Below are 18,677 nucleotides of genomic sequence, written 5' to 3' on the forward strand. Positions count from 1 at the left end.
AAACTTATTCCGCAGCTAAATTCCATTACGTCGATATCACCTTAATTCGATTATTTATCAGTGTAGAAGATTTCTTTCTCATGTGTATAAATGTTATTTTATCGTACGATAATTATCAATGTGTTTCTTAAACAAGCAGAATGACAGTTTATATATTGGGTTGTTCAAAAAGTCATTGCATTTTTTTCCGATAAATGGCTTTAATTGTATTTGTACTTGGTTGTATTATTGTTATATTCATGAGCCAATGCGCGTTTAATAGCTGACACTTTTAGCTTTCATAAAAAAAAAAAAAAGTACGCGAAACAATTATTCTTTCTACAGCGTTTTGAAAATGGGGAGTCAAAGGTCTGATGACAAAGCCCTAAAAGAACGCCAGTTTCAATATTGGTTTGCTGGTTTTTGTTGAATACTTATATATAGTTGTGAAAGATGCATCTCGTTCAGGTCGGTCGTCGGAGGTGGATGATGAAAAAATAAAGGCATTAATTGAAGCTAATAGACGTTCTACCATTCGTGAGCTCGCTGAGGCACTAAAAGTATCGATTGGAAGTGTTCACCTTCTTTTGAAACAACTTGGTTATGCAAAATCGCAGAGAAGTGATCTTCAATCACGATAACGCTCGATCACATATAAGCTTGATGACTCGCGAAAAATTGTTGAAGCTTGATTGGGATGTGCTGCCTCAACCACCATACTCGCCAGATCTTGCACCATCAAATATACCATTTGTTCCGATCATTGCAAAACTCGTCGAGTGGAAATCAGTTTTTGGATAATAAAGATATAGGAAGTTTTTCGAGAATGGGAGGATCATGAAGCTTACCAAAAGATGACAGAAGGTCATCGAACGAAAAGGGCGATACATCATTGATTAATGTCAGTTCTTTGTACAAAATAGACGGTCTTGAAAATCACCGGAAAAAAAAACGCGATGACTTTTTGAACAACCCAATATCATACAATTTTGAAAGTACATTTTACAAAAGGAGTAAAAATTGAATATAAAATTATATCAATTTACATCGAGGATTATGGCGATACGAAAATGTTAGAGTCTTCCGGAACGTTTCCAGATAACGTAATAAACGTTTACAGATTAATGTTATATTTACTCTTGATGCTATCGACTCTTCCGCGAGCGATCGATATGGCAGCATTTAAATTTTAGATCGCGGGACTCGATCTATCGATCTTATCTTGGGATTATAGCGGAAGAAGTAGCGCTTCCTATCTCATTCTCCGTTGCCCGGGTATCATTACCGAGACGCGCGAAATGCACGCGTTCCACGCGCGTTTTCTGCGCGATTGATCGACCGACGCGAACCGCGCCGGCGGATCATCCTCTCTCTGATATTAATCCCATTAAAATAAGCATCGCGAGAGTCGCGAAAAAGCGTGCAAAAACTCGATTATACGACTAAGTATCTCGTCGGGGTGGAAAAGGGGTGGAGGGGAGAGGAGAGATTTTCTCTGCGCGAATATAGCTTCGCCGTAATAATACATCCATGCGCGATCGCGTGATGGGGTTTCCCTCGGTAACTCGGAACACTTTGCAGCTCGGCTGTAGCCGCCGTTACAGCGTCGCGGACGTTGTAATCAATGGAGAAGGCGTGTGGTACATGCGTTGATTCTCATTGCGCGGGATACATATTATATCGCATTATAATATACAGACACACACACACACACACACACACACGTGTGATGAGTCCCGAGTGCTTGAAGCCGCGCCGCGGTCATCCACACGCTCGCTCGCGCTTTGTAATCGTTTAATGGCCCCTCATCGGCTAACACGACGTCGGTTGCGATAAAAGCAACCATTCTCGAAATGACTCGCCTTCTTTTCGCGCAACGATCCATCCGTTCTCGCCATTGAGATTTTTCGCCCTCGGGATTAATCGAAATTTTCTTAAACCCTGTCTCTCTCTCTCTCTCTCTCTCTCTCTCTCTCTCTATTGAACGAACTGTTTCTTAGCCTTTAAGCTAAGCTTCATGTATCCTCTTTCCAATGCAATTCGCATGCACATCTATCTGATTTCGCGAGTCACGGTCGGGGCACGGATTGCATGCGAAATTACCCGGCTTGTTAATATCAACGAGCGTGAAACTTGTTCCAAAGTGGTACTAAATAGGTTTAAATCAACCTTAATGCACATAAATGATTCTCGATTAAGAGGAGTTTCTTTTTTTATAAATACATCTTATTTCTTTACGTCGGCAAAAATTAATTTATTATCGTGTCATACATTTATCTGTTGAGATATAACTCGTCATATAAAATTATTTAATTATATGTATATACACTTGGATTATTTAAATTTGAATTCTTACCGCTATCTTTTAGTCCGTATTTTTTCATCGCTGACGATACCTTCGACAATACGAAGAACAATGATTTTCTCTAAACCGTAGGGACCAAAAGCCGACCAAAGGCGTAGACAACAAAAAACAAGGGCATAACTTCCTAATAACCGGCGCACAAGAGCAAGCCGATTCTATTTTTTGCAGGAAATTCTATGCACGTACCGCGCCTCGATAGACGTTGGCTAAACCGACATCTATGTAGTATATAGGTTCTTACAAAGACGGGAGAGGCGGTCACCTCTCTCGTGGAATGTGCGGTCAGTACCCCACCTCGCTCCGTACACGCCCGGTACGCACACTCACACACGGCCACGCACACGGGAAGCTTCTCGCGCGCAGCTGCACATTGATGCACTCTCACGTACAGGGTGTTTAATTCCTATTATCTATATATATAAATTCTTTAAACAATTTCGATTTTATTTCCTCTCAATCCAAATTTCAATCAATCAATAACTTTCAACTATTAGTGAGACAGAAATGTATTATTTAATTGCAAGTAGACTTGCAAATTGACTTCATCAAGATCAATCCTGACGATATTTGAATATTTAAACATAGTGACGTAATTAGGATATTTGTTGAAACTTTTATCGACTAAATTTTAAAGCTAAAAATTCAATCTTATTTCTCATATATTTAATATATATAACGAGCTTTAAGAATTTAATTTGATTATTATATTATTTAAAATAATTAAAATTTTACTTTAAAAAATTACGAAGATGTATTTAATTCAATTTTAATTGCGAAAAGATCAACTGTATGATTGATCGAAAAATTTGTGGATAAAAGATTTGGATATTCGGGACACCCTGTATATGCCATGGTACGCGCGCTATTACGAACTTATGCGAACGCATCCTGATCGTTTCACGGTCCCGGATGATCCTGCGCGAAGATCCCCAGGGATGTATCGGCGTGTCTTGGATATGTGTCTGATGTAGATCGCGGGCCTTCGTGGCAGCGCGTGATATGATAGCTGGGCATTTAATTTTCACCTACGATCCTTCTACCGACAATTTACTCTTTTACGAAACACATACGGTAGAGCACATAATTATCGTAGTTAATGATAATGAGGCGTAATGACTGGTCCATTATCACGAGATTTAATCATAACTCATCGAGACTGCCCACTTCATAACTCCGACGTTTCTATCGATTGTATCCGAACAAATTTAATAAATATAGTAAGGATTAATTAAGCCTACACTCTCACATAAATTCCGCGGCACGACATATCGGCGTCAGAAAATAACCGAGACAGTTCTCAGTAATGAGAGACTCAGGCTATTCTTGTTATTTCGTAACACATTACTGGATTACGTAATTATATAATAGCATGGCTATTTATGTACGATAATGATATCTTATATTAACTATTTATTAACATATGCACGATTGCGCTATATAATTAGATCAAGAGATTCAGTTTCACAAATAATAAATACTCATTTATCTGAATTTAATAATTACAAGTGATATTGATAAAGGCTTGAAAAATAATGATTTAAAAGAGAAACTATTTTTTTCAATTTTTTATACAAATTAAAATATTTATATAGATTTTTTTGTAAAAAAAAAAAAAAATAAATATTTTTTGGAGAGAAATTTTAAAGAAATTATTAAAACCTCAGGGCGAATAATATAACTTTTTTTTTTTTTTTTGCTACGTAGATGAATACAAGCATAAAGAATCTTGTACACGGCGATCGTTAGCGCCGCGCGAGCCTCGCAATTCTTTTGTACCGTTTTGCCTGTATCTTCGTGAGGTCGAGACCCTCCGGCAATGAATCTCGCTCTTTCTCTGTCGTAGCAACACGTGCTGCATACATCGAGAGCAACAAGTAACGTACCAAAAGAGAATATGCACATATCAATAAAGCTTTATTTCTTTGCGTACGATGATGGGCTGTGAGGCGGAGCATCGAAATTTGAATTAAGAAGATGAGTGCGAATATATGTGTGTATGTGTGTGTGTGTGTGAATGCTATATAAACTTAACACTATTTGAAATAAATTATATTTTCAGTGTAGAAGATGATAGTATTTCTTGTTTTGTATTTACAAGAATATCGTTTGTATTTAAAAAATACAATATTTAAAAAAATGATTTATTCGACTTAAGATAAAAAAGTCACTGATACATTCAGAATTGTTTGTAGTGATTTTTCTCTCGATTATTGAAACGTTTAAAAATTATGATGTATATTTATAATATGATGAGAAATACAACTTAAAACAATGGAAAAATTACTGAAAGCAATTACAAATAATTTTTAAAAATTCAAGCAATGATGACAAAATCAAACAAGCTACACTGGTTATAAAATGTTATATTACAATGTACTTTTCGTATACTATAACGTAGTACACTTTCTTGAAGATCACATCTCAGTTAATAAAATTATTAATTTTAGCTCTAATTTAAAGCTTGATTCTCAACTAATTAATTGTCAATTTTCGATTGGAAAGATATCTGAAGATCGAATATTTTTTTTTTTTTTTTTTTTTTTTTTTTTTTTTTTTTTGCGAGGATTGGCCTTTTGCAGAAAGCGAGAGGAGTATATCATATGAAGTGTACTGTAAGTACTTTATAACACGTGCACCAATGCCTAAAGGCTCGTAGTGGCCTTGTCATGCTTGCTTGAATTTATTTTTTGTGAGATAATGAACCGAAATACTTTTTATTTCTACTTCTTACTATATTATTTTTTACTTTAATTCTGAAATGTGTGATGTAAGCAGATTTAAAATATGTTTAAAATTGATAAGTTCGCGTACTATAAATTTTAAATGATTTAATTACAAACGAAAGAAAAATCATTACTGCAAACGATTTTAAATCAAGATACATCAATGATGTTTTTATCTTAAAAGATGACATAATTATTTTTTCAAAATGCTATATTTTTTATTCACCTGCAAACAAAGTTATTATCATTATAAACAATGTTAAACGAGATCTTCATTTTCTATATTGAAAATTTAATTTATTATAAAAGTAGAATATATAGTACGTTCAGATAGGCGCGGCACAAGGCCGATGCTTGCATTGTAACACTGTTATAACCATGCGATTCTCTACCGGGCGTGCCGCCCGGATGCATTTTATGAGGGAATTCGAGATCACATCCATGCGAGAGAGAGAGAGAGAAAGAAAGAAAGAAAGAAAGAAAGAAAGAGGTTACGCTCGCCGTCGTTTTCTGTCTTGCTTGTATAGCGGCAAACTCGTTCGCGAATTTATTTTATTTGCATTTAATGTGCCTCTCACTACGTATCTCGCTATATAATTCTCGAAGATAGACAAATGCGAGAAATGCGTAGCGGCACTCTTCTGCTTGTGTTCTATCTGTATGTACATACTTATATATGAAACTTCTCTTTTCCCGGGGCACGAGAGCAAACGGTAACAACGGCATTTCGCCGACATTTGTTCGCCGTCGTTAGTAGCGGCGAGTCGATGTGGTTTCTCTTGGTTTCTTTTTTTTTCCCCGAGATAAAGTTGGATATACGAGAATTGGCTAACTAGGTTGAACTCGTAATTGAGGCAATTTCATCGTCGTGTCTTGCTACGGAACCAAAAAGTACAACGGAAAGTATGTTATGTTATCGTAAAACATCGCATTATACAGTCTTAAAATTTTATAAAACTTTTAATTATTAGGGGTAATTTAAATAATTTCAAATATTACGTTTAATCAGCCAATTACCGAATAATAATGAAACACCAATAAAATCAAATATTTATTTTTAAAAAATTATCTGTTTTTATATCGAAATTATTTTTATTCAACTCATTAAATTAATTGATTTAATAATTTATACAGACGCAGTTTTTTTAAATGAAAGAATCTTATGATTTGATCGAATATTGATACGCTTGTATAATTAATATCCATTTATAAATGGTCGACAGCATAATTTCGAATATTATGTTTAATCAGCTGATCACCGAATAATAATGAAATCAAGTATTTTTAAAAAATTATCTGTTTTTATATTTAAATTATTTTTATTCAACTCATTAAATTAATTGATTTAATAATTTATACAGACGCAGTTTTTTTTAAATGAAAAACGATTTGATCGAATATTGTTCGCTTGTATAATTGACAGGGTGTATACTCTCAGGAAAAACCTGGTATTCTCAGGGAATTTTATTATACCTTGAAAAATCATGGAATTCTCATGGAATTTCGTTAGGATTCAGAGAATTTAAAAAAATGTCATAGAAGTACTTATTTAAAAAATTTTTTATAAAAATTCAAAATATTTTAAGTTTAAAATCTGCTTAAAATATATGTTTTTTGTTTATATCAAGATATGATACGCTAAAATAAATAAGCTTATTTTAAAATTGTATCTAAAAATATTTTAATTTTACCTGGAATTTTGAACAAAAATACCTGGAAGATTTTGGAATTCTCAGGGAATTTTTTACAGAATTTTAGTATTCACCCTGAATTGATATCCATTTATAAATGACCGACAGCAAAATTAATATTGATTTTTTGAAGCTTGTCGTCGCCAGATTTGCGATCTTAAATCTCATAGTAGAATCGCGAACTAATTACGGGTTAATTCGAGTCGATTTCTGAAGAGTTGCTCTCGTCACGAACGAGTCTTAGCTGTATTTAAAGCTGCTGGAAGCAGTAGCGTTTCAAGAGAGTGCGCTATATTTTACAGAATTTTTCGGATAGAGCACTCGGTCGGGAATGTTGCGAGAGATTTTAAAAGCGTCGGAAGAAAGAAAGGCTAAACTTGATTTTTTCCCTTCTTCCTTTACGAGTTTGTACGTAAAAACCGCATGGCACAGCCATGCACTCGCATTGCCGTTCGTTGCAACCAGAATCGCACTGATTTTCTCGGCAAACGCATCCTTCTCTCGTCCTGTGCGTCGGGATTTCTCCAACATTGGTTACGCACTGTCGTTATCCCATCGGGAACTACCGGATGGTCGGTCGGTCGGTCACGTACGGGAGGTAATGTTCTACGTTCGATTTATGCGTGCGCACGTTCTCCGGAAAGTGTAAGTGAATAATTGGATTGTAAATTTTCTATCGTGCACAGCTGGAAATCATCTCGTCGCGTGCGCATTTTGCCGAAGCAATTTGTGTTTCGTCATCATTTTCCTCTACACTACGTGTCTCGGAGCGATTAGAAGTTTCGAAAAAAAAAGAAAAAAAAAAAAAAAAAAAAAAAACGAAGAATCGAAGGATAAAATATTTATAGAAACACAATTGAGCTTATTGTTATCGATTGACAAGAAAATTTGTTTAAAAAGATTTTATTTAAAAAAATGTCCCCTTGTTTCATTTTTACATTTACAGAAATATCCTTTGAGGTTTTGAGACAATATATTAATGACTCGCTTTTGAAAATAAAGAAAATGAAGAAAAATTCCATGAATTTATTTGCATTGATTTTTTCTATAGTTTCGTACGTGATCGAAGACAAAAAAGAAATGTCGAGCTTAGGCTTTGTGCGGCTAAATTTGTTTTTACCACCCGAGGATTTGTCAAACATTCGTGACCGGAAACAATAGGTGTCTTTTTCGAAGTCATCATACGATCGAGTGTCAGGTGACACGTAGCGATAGTTCGCTTCTTAGTATAACGATGGGGTTGCACGAATGATCTATGAAACGAACACGTAGCCTTCTCAGTTTTTCCATTTCGGCAACTTTACACCGGCTTTCCCTTCGTTATCTTCGACCACCTACCTTAAGTATCCACTTCGCAATCAAAGTTCTCTTAGATAAGACTGATATCGCTGCGTTTCGAGTTTCTTTTGATACGTTTGCAGAAGATACCGAGAAATAGATGATATACGCACAGGAATTATAACGGTAATAATATAACGCGTATCGAAGCTTAAACAACCATTTTGTCGCGTTATAACTTTAAGATGCTTAAAAAAATGCCATAGAATTTTATAAAATTTATGATAAAAAATGATTTTTGTTATTTTTACAATGTTGGCTGATAATTGATGATTAATTAATAAATAAATTCACGAAGAAATAAAAAGGAAAATTAATATCAATATAATTGATATAATAATAAGTATTTGGCATTAGAGCAATAATATGTGAATATACAAAAGGTAACTTGTGACAAGATTGAGTTTTGTAGTAACATCGCATCTATTTATAAAATTAAAATTATTGAATTTAAAGTTATAATATCATTCAAATTTCGACTCAGTAGACGACACAAGTTTACATATTAGACTACAACTACTGGCCAACGAACCAGGGAAGTGCGCACTATTGTCAACACACCATGAGGAATCACTAATCAATATAATAACGACAGTCACAAAAAACTTCATAGATCTTTCCATACGCAAGTGGAATATTTTCCCAATACAACATTATGCGATGGGGTAAACTAGGGTATGATGGCCATACGGAAAAGACGGCCATAGGCTGTAATTTTTTCAATAATCGCTACATAGTGCGCTTTTTTAGTCATTATCAAAGATAATCGATATTTACAGTTTATATGCACACATTATTCGAAATAACGATATTGTGAATCTTATATTATATTTTTACTTTTGACTACCTGCAAAGTTTTTCACTTGTCCACTAAAAACTGTTGTAACGTCGAATAAATTACAGTCAAGCTATCGTAATCGACGTTAGACATATTATAAAGATATGTAAATTGTTACATGACATATAATTTTTATTTTTGTTTTCACTATTTTTTTATAAATATTAGGGCCATCTTTCCGCCCCAATGGTCATCTTCTCCTTAAAAGTTGGATAAGATGGCCAATGCTTATGTTGTACTATTTTGATAATATAAAATTTCTATGAAATATTTTCCTTTTAATTTCGATAATATTACGTAATTTAAGCTTCAGGGAGATAATATGCCAAACACTATTAAAAAATAACAAAAATAAAAGTATATTTTTTTTGCAGTTTAAAAACCTATGGCCTTCTTACCCGAGTTTACCCTACCTACATATTGTAAATGATTTCAACATAATTTATTTAATTTACTAACATAGTTTATTCAATTTACTAACTTCATTTATGCGCTGAAGAGGGTCAGAAAAATCTGATGGAAACGTTCACCAAGAATTGTTAACATGATATTATAACATTAAATTCAATAATTTAAATTTTATAAATAGATGCGATGTTACAACAAAACTCAATCTTGTCATAAGTTACCTTTGTATATTCACATATTATTGTAATGCCAAATATTTTATACTTATTATTATAATTTTATAGAGCCTTTACGTTACTAATTAATAATTGATATACTAACTTTTTCAAATGATAATAATGATATTGTGTTACGTGTTGTTTATACCGAACATTGTTATGAGAATCATTACTGGCAGAATTACAGGGAACCATATTCGGGTCGTTCTTTTGAATGCAAGTAAGAAGCGCAACCCAAATATCGCTCCCTGTAATTCCGCGAGTCATTGCGTCGATGCGCAAATCACGTGTCCCTTTTCCCTTGTGCAACTCTTAATACCAAGCCGCAAGAATTTAAGAAAGAACCGATGAAGAATATATATCTCGAGAGGGACCAGGAAGGAGTTTGCAATCGTGTGCCGTATCATCGCGCGTGTAAGAAATAACAAAGTTGAGCGAGACAACGCGCCAAAGAGAAGAAGGCGGAAGAGAAGATTTGCCGAAGGGTGGAATGATGGGGGGTAGGGGATGGGAGGAATTCGAAGAGACGGTAGAAGAAAGAAAGAACCGTGGTCTCGATGCAGCAGAACTGAAAGCCGTTCAACAGAACAGGCCGAACGAAGAAAGGAAGAAGAGGTGGTGGAGAACCCAGAAGAGACCAACCAATCTTCGCCAACGAGCGAAAAGTCTCTCTCGAAGATGGAAATGAGAATAAAGGCGAAATGAGTCGCGCTTCTCAGCTACGAATCGATTTACTGAAGTAGAGAGAGTTGTGAGAAGAAAAGTACATATGCATAATTCATGTACAAACGATGCCAGAGTGAATTTCAATGAGTTGAAACACGTTTTACTTGCATGTGTCGCGAACAGTGCGTAATATTTTTTTTTTTTTTTTTTTTTTCTTTTATTTACACATGCGTTCAAATTATTGATATATAAAATTTGCAATATTAAATTGAAAATTTGTCATACAATCATATATCTTACAATTAATTAAATGTAATTAAAACGTTAGATATAAATATATAAAACTTGATACATATCTTACATCAGATTTAGACTACTGACAACGTAATCACCGATCGTAGCCATTTATTTGCTATTACTACGATTACCGTTGAACACACGATACACGATACAAAGACGATTACATGTTATGTGGCATAGAGCTCGTTTTCTATCGATTATAAACGCCAGTCTTTCTGGCATTTATTCCCTTCTATACACGATTTCGAGTTTAATAAAAACAACACCAACAGGCTCGTATATATCGTAGCGATTAATTAATTGCTATTACTAAACTACTCTTGAGTAATGTCCCATCGTAAAATGAACTTCGTTCAACCATTATCGCTTTCTAGTTAATTTTTTCGTTTGCAGCATTATTTATTATGCATTGGATTAGATCGAATTGCATTTCACGATTAAAAAGTATCGGTATCATAAAACAGGCGATAGATTAACTGGAATTTATTAGTGCCGTTTTATTTGCGTTTCGTATGTTTTTCTCAAAAAATAATTTTGTATTTTTAAAAAAATAATTTTATATTATTATTCCAGATATATATATATATATATATATATATATATATATTTTCTTGGTTTAAAGATTCTACAAAGTATACATCTCTAACAATAAGAGAATTTTGATACAACACAAGTTTACGTCTATGTTTTGATGCTGTTGCGATCTTTCTACATATTATTTTTTGTAATGATGTAATATTGTGAATTTCTTGCGAATTACACGATTCTGGACGATGCTCTCGCGAAACGGTACTATGGGCGGTGTAACGGCAGAGTTGCACAAGCGGCGAAGTATAGCAAAAGCACATTATACAAGTGCACGCGGTAAAATGTGCGAGGAACGATCAACGGCGAAGAATTATTTGACAGCGCCAAGTACTTTTACCATTTTTCTTCTTTTCTCGCTACTACCTGTCCAGGCTGCAGCTTAGCAGAACTGCGAAACATGAAGATATGGGCTCCATATTTCAACGTTTTAACTCGCGATTTCTAGCTCGTTCTTGCGTGCCGTATTTACTTCAGTTTGCAATGGCAAAGGAAAAGAATAATTTTGCATCATTATTTAATATCATTATTTTGTTTTCGATAGCTTTCAATAATGCGAGTAATGAAAACAATTGAGATAATGCCAGGTATTTATTTAAGTCTTTATTTGACAGATTTAAGTTACATTTTTTTTAATTTAGCTAAAATAATGGCTTGTTATTCTGCATAATATAGGGTGTCCCATGAAACATCTTAATTTCCAATTGTGATAATAATAAATTAATACAGCGTTATATTTGTATTGTTCCTAGAATGAAAGGCTAACTGTCCAAATTTTGAAGAAAATTTTTAATCTAGCTCTTCAAGCTGTTGCACAGTCAATTTCGGGCCGAATTCCGCGTATCATCAAACGACTTGTGCTTTCTCTACGTTGGAAACCATTTGTCATCACTGTTACCTGACTTGGAGAGCCAAAAATTTCCTTCAAAAATTGGACACTCAAACTATGAAACCAGAAACAATATAATATAATGCTGCAGTAATTTATTATCATAATTTGAAATTAGAACGGTCCGATTGGGACACCCTATATTATGCAGTATTATCTATTCAATTTAAAATATTCATTTCAAAGTTAGTTGAAAGAGGGAGTTTACGCGGAAGAAATTACGCATTTCAAAATTATACTTCAAGATATTTCTATAACATACTGGAGATTACGACAACCAGTTTCTGCACTCGTGAAACAGGTTAATCATCTTCGTTGCCAATAAGAAAATCACGCAATTTATACTAGGCCATCGTTGCGAGAGGCCGATACACTCACTCGCGATGTAACGTTATTAACCCAATAAATTACATAACATGTTTGTCACCGCGGCAAAACTAGTTTAACCAATTGTTCCTATTATTCGTGACCTGCCGTGCTGAATTTTCTTTCAAGTTACATCAACATTGCCCTCGTTATTTTATAATCAGTTGACTGAGATTTTAAAATATGTTTCATACTTACGTAACATTTTTGATACTGGGACGTAAGTAATATTATAATAGATATTATAATAGATTTATTAATTAATGCATAGATATTAAAAACCATAAAAAATTTAAAATTTTTTAATTTTTTCATGATATACATTAATAAAAAATATGCTTTTTTAATTATGATATCGCGCTAATAAATTATTAGTTACAGTGTTTATTTGTTTATTTCAGGAGAATTAATTTTGATAAATTATTGATTATTATTTCATTATATCCTAAGAGTTTTCAAGCATTTCATCCAATAATTAATATTTTCATTCACACGGTGTTTGTCTCATAATAATTAAATTGCCTTTTATCTCTTTTCAGAAATTTTTGTTACATTGAGTAATATTATAATAGATATTATAATAGATTTATTAATTAATGCATAGATGTTAAAAACCATAAAAAATTAAAATTTTTTAATTTTTTTATAATATTATACGTTAATAAAAAATATGCTTTTTTAACTATGATATCGCGCTGATAAATTACTAGTTACAGTGGTTATTTGGTTTATTTCAAGGGTATTAATTTTGGTAAATTATTGATTATTATTTCATTATATCGTAAAAGTTTTCAAGCATTTCATCCAATAATTAATATTTTAATTTTCACGGTGTTGTCATAATAATTAAATTGCTTTTTATCTTTTTTCAGAAATTTTTGTTACATTAACGATATTGTAATAGAACACGCGAGCGTGATATTTTGTAATATTCCGTGTAGCGGAATGCGTTTGCTTAATTGCGTTGTCTAACAAACCGCGAAGCGTAGATGCGTACGATTAACAATTTAGCATAACAAAAGTATACCGGCTAACGGCATCCAAGTCGATCTCTATTAATTTAATACATTTGCAAAATTGTGCAGGATGCATACAGTTGCATCGTCATGACGCGGCTCAGCCTCACTAGCATTGTATTAGTGGCGTGATATTAGTACGTCAATGGATACTTGTCACAGACAGGTTTTGAAGAGACGTTATCGTTTTTTTGTCTGCCGTAACGAGAAAACGCGGCGCGGCTGCGAGAGAAAAGGGCGAAAGAGGCGCTTGCCCATGTTTTGCGAGCGAAACGAGGGAGCAAAACGGACACGCTCAATCGCTCGTGCGAAACAACCGTGGAGACGGAAGCACGCTTTAAAATCGAAAAGTGACCGATCAGATTAGAGGAGCTATCAAGCTCGTGATTGATCAGACGGAATAAGAGAATGAAAATAGTTTCCCATTTCTCCTATCGTCAGGGTTCGTACTCTTTCCCCTATCTCCTCTTTTTCCTCTTTTTTTATCGCTCTCCCCTTTTTTCCTCTAAAATCTATGATTTTCCTCTATTTCCTCTATAATTAACACGATCAGCACATTTGTCTTAAAAATCGATGCAAGCAATATTGATTCAGCTAAATCCATGATCAGCAAAATAGTTTTTCAAGAATTGATATCGAGTCTAGAAAATCTCAGAAATAAAGAAAAAGAACAAAGAATCAAAATTGAGAGAAAAAGTACATCACAAAAAAGAAAATCTCAACTTATTGAGACTGAAGTAAACAAAAGGCTTAAGGTCTAAAAATAATTAAAGAATAAGTAATAAAAAATAATTATTTTGAAAACGTGCCTCTACCTAATGCTAATACAATATAATATATATACATATATGCCAAAGATAAAAAAAAATAAATTATAAAAATAATTATAAAAAAATAAATTTACATTTACCATATGTATTGAGTAATATAATATGAGTTATCATATTTTAAATTATTTAATTAGTTATTTTATAAATATATCATTTTTAATTTTTTACTTTTCGTTTATTTTTCTTATCTCGTCTTCTCTTCTTATTAAATAAATGTAATTTGAATAACGAGCAGTGTGTACGTGTCATTCTGTGATATGTAAATTGTAGCATTTCTAGATATCTATTGCATTGTATATCGTTAAAGTAAAGAAACGTATTTTTATCAGTTTTATAAACAGTTATGTAAAACGTTAAAACGTTAATAAATCCAATATAGATTTTATTAAAATTGTATAACTAAAATTCTGTCGTTTATTCCCAATAATAAATACTATTTCTAAAATAATACATTAATTTTATTATTTTAAAGTTCTTTGATTTATATATATATATATATGTGTGTGTGTGTGTGACTTTTTCATCAATTAAATCAACTTCCTCTTTTTTCATAAAAAAATTCCTAATTTTCTCTATAATAAAAAAAATAGGAAGTACGAGCCCTGTATCGTGATTCCACTAGAAAAATTATTTTGAATACAAAACCATTTACAGCTTCTTATCATAATCTCCCTTTCATTAAAATGACAGATTATTACTTTAATCTTGATAATGAATATTATATATGTTAGCAAGTTGGAGAAAAGTTTTCATTCTATTTTGATGAATTGAGAAAAAAATAAATGTTAAATCGAGGTAACGCGAAATGAATTAACGGAAAAATGGCGTGCTTGTATAGATACTGATTTGATCTCACGTGCTCATGTGCTTATTACAGTTGAGGGTGAAGGATCTTGATACGATCTTTTAAAAAAAAAGCCACGTGTATTTATTTATAGTTATAAAGCTACGAGTTCTCTTCGTCTGTAGTAACAAGTGTGCGGGCGATGTTGCGGGTCAGAGTGATTTCTGCATTCCAAAAGAGAATCGGAACACAGTACGCTCTATTGAAGGCTTGCACGCACTCACACGAGAAGGAGTCATACAAAACGAGTCTTTATGCTCGTGTCAGTTATCCGAGGTACTGCGTAACTGTTCCAGCTATCGAGACGTCAAACTAAAATTGTGCTACCGCATATCATCGAGAATTGCGTTTACATGACACGATACTTTCCTTTTGAATCGATTTTTATGGAACAAATCATGATAAAATAACTCAACAGTGTCTTCTCCTCTTCGTAATTTATAGATTTATGAAAATATTTAATTAAAACTGAATTCAATCTCTCTCCATACTTTCTAAAGAACCTCGTATTTAAAGCAACGAATATTGCAACGATTATTTCTAAGTAGCAATAATTTCGCGATATGAAAGTGTGCTGCAAAGTTGTCTCGACTTGGCAAGAACTCGGTCTTATGATAGTGTTGACATCGCGTAATTATTCTCCTCATTTATAGAGTACTTGTGCAAATAAGAGCACCATCGCGACGATATTACGGCCGTGGTGCGGCTCTCTGCGAGAGACTGTGTTGCAAATTTAAATTTAAATGTCGGGTGCACGCTGGCGCGCGTGTGCTTTCGTGAGGGCTCGAGGATAATAATTAAGAGTATGCAGACGGTTTGCCGCAGCAGCAGCAGCAGCAGCAGCAGCAGCACGAGATAGCTTGCGCCTCGGGTGTCTCCTTCGATGATCCTCCTTTTAAAGATCAGGCTCGGGAATGAGAGTCGCAGCTCGTTTAGATGTTACGTGACGAGCTCAGAAATCTCCGAATAAGCATTAAGGAAATTACGATAAACGCTTTCGGCGTGTATCTTATCCGGTCTTTTCTAATCAAGATACAATTTTTAACATAGCAATATGGTAATTTTTCCATACTCGGAATAGAGATATGTGAAATTTATACAGACCCTAATAGATTTTGGTCATAAATTAAAATAATATTAATCTTAATTTACATGTAAAATAATAATGAAAAGCAGTATAACACCAGCGAAATGTGTGAGTTAATCAAATATTATAAAGCTCCGCGTACAACATTTTGTGAAATATTTTGTTTAATATAATTTACTATATACATTCTGAGACGTGAGATTATGGTTAGGTTTTCATTGTTTCGCGGTTATGAATGGGTAAATGATTTTTTTTACCTGTACTGTTTCATGTCGTTTACCTTCTTGAATTATATTATCATAATGTGCCACGAGTGGATGTTAGTACGATAATCAGATGCATACATATGTATCTTCGTGACGGCTCAAGGCTCAGACAATAATTAAGAATAAAGCCATTCTCTTACAGCTTTGCCTCAGGAGGGAATGGTGTTCCCCCTCGGATACGTTATACGAAATGCCCATATCATACAGTCTGTATCTTACTTCTTCGCGACTTTATCAATTTAACGTATGGATTCAACGAACTTTAATTCGAGAGTATCGCAGTAACATAATTGAACGTAGCGAGTGATATAAATTGCAGCTTATACGCCTATTCTTATTCATTTATAACTTTACTTTTACTTCATTTCTTCTTTGTCTTTGGATATATGTCGCTGAGGTACCGGGAAATTATAATGTGTATTTTAGATATTTTTTTTATGTAGAATGTGTATAAAAATGTACATACATGCACATAATAATTTATAAACAGCAATGTATATTTATAGATATATTTCTTTTTTATCTAAAACACACATTAAAGATATAATGTAAAAATTCATGAAGATCCTCCAGAATAATTCCTCCTTTGTATCTTCTTTGCTTTTGAATATATGTCGCTGAGGTACCGGGAAATTATAAAATAATATAGCGAAAGGACCATGTGTATTTTAGATATTTTTTTTATGTAGAATGTATATAAAAATGTACATACATGCACATAATAATTTATAAACAGCAATGTATATTTATAGATATGTTTCTTTTTTATCTAAAACATTTAAGATATATAATGTAAAAATTCATGAAGATCCTGCAGCATATGTTATTATCGTTTTACGGTGATATATTGACGAAAATTAGTTCAAGAGATATAGTAGATACGGTTCTTTGTAGAAGTATTCGTGACGGCTCAAGGCTCACGCAATAATTAAGATTAGAGGCACGGCACGAGAGGCTCGCCTCGGGTGCCCGCGTCGATGATCCTCTCTCGACCATAGTCCGGGCGTGGTGCGGCGGACCCTGTCCGCCAGATCCTCCGTGATGAATCCACGAATTAACCCATGCCGCATAGCTTATCTATCACAGCCGTTGCACCCGCATTATGCAACATCGCGCGCGCTGTGCCTCATTTTTCTTTCCCCCCATCCGTTACTTCGCTTAAGGCATCGTTGCCGTAACATTAATATGCGCGCCACCGCTTAAATTCATTTAAACATTTTTCTTTTCTTTTCATCTTATTTTCGAACGATAGTCGGATCGACTATCGTCGTTTGAGAAATATAATTTTAATTTACTAAATATATTTTTGATAAAATAAATCGATACTATTTGGATTTTATTCGCACAACTTTTGTAAATCTTTGGAAAAAATACTCGAGGAAGGAACAAAGTTTTTTTTACATACATACTTATATACATGATTCTCCCTTTATGCATTGCAACTGATGCATAATTCGCGCTGCAACAAGGCGCGTCGCGGTTTCATTGCGTAGATAGGGCCAGACAGTCGATTGAAGGGTAAAGGAGTATCCGGGAGAGAAACAATCGAGCTGTAATTACGGACTTAAAGGTGATAAATCGACACACGGATGAAGTCGGACGATTATAAGCTCGGATCATAAATTTGCTTAACGATAACGTGCCGTGATAATAGGATACCTCTTCGCGATCCCCCTCTCGCCACCCCGTCTGATTTCCACTTGGGACGGGCGTAATGAATTTAAACTATTGCAAACTCTCTTTGTGCGTGCGTGTATATGTGTGTATGTGTGAGAGAGATATGTCTTGTCGCGCCTTTTTGCTCGCTCGCTCTTTAAATGGGCGGCAAGAATGCAACAGTGGCCCTATATTAACATTACGAGCATGTTTTTATTTGATATCTAATTAGATTATCTCGTGAATTCTAATTTACATGTAGATAATACATATTACTGAAGTCTAGAGAAATTATATGCTACGTATTATATTCATAATTACATTAAATATACGAGATATTTTTTAAACCTAATTTTATATTGCATTATTCTAATGTAACATACATTTTTATGTCAGCACTATTTTTTTTTTTTTTAACGAGGAATTACAAGTTATCTCTATGAAAATAATAATCTTTTTATTCTTATATATTTAAAGAATTTTTAAATCATAAATCTTGACAAGAATCAATGTCAGATTTGTCATCAAAATAACAATATCCTCGGAATTTTCTTCAGTTTTATTTTCCGCGTTTCCTACATCTATCGTTTAAATTCTCGAAGTGCGCTCGTG

The 18,677-nt window shown here is 33.7% G+C and overlaps 1 protein-coding gene across 4 annotated transcripts in view; it reads left to right on the top strand.

Moving 5' to 3' along the window:
• Positions 1–18,677, top strand: part of LOC140669318 (uncharacterized) — a 235,773-nt gene that overhangs the window by 173,470 nt on the left and 43,626 nt on the right. The window lies entirely within an intron of this gene.

The sequence above is a fragment of the Anoplolepis gracilipes genome, chromosome 1 (assembly GCF_047496725.1).
Source record: "Anoplolepis gracilipes chromosome 1, ASM4749672v1, whole genome shotgun sequence".
NCBI lineage: Eukaryota > Metazoa > Arthropoda > Insecta > Hymenoptera > Formicidae > Anoplolepis > Anoplolepis gracilipes.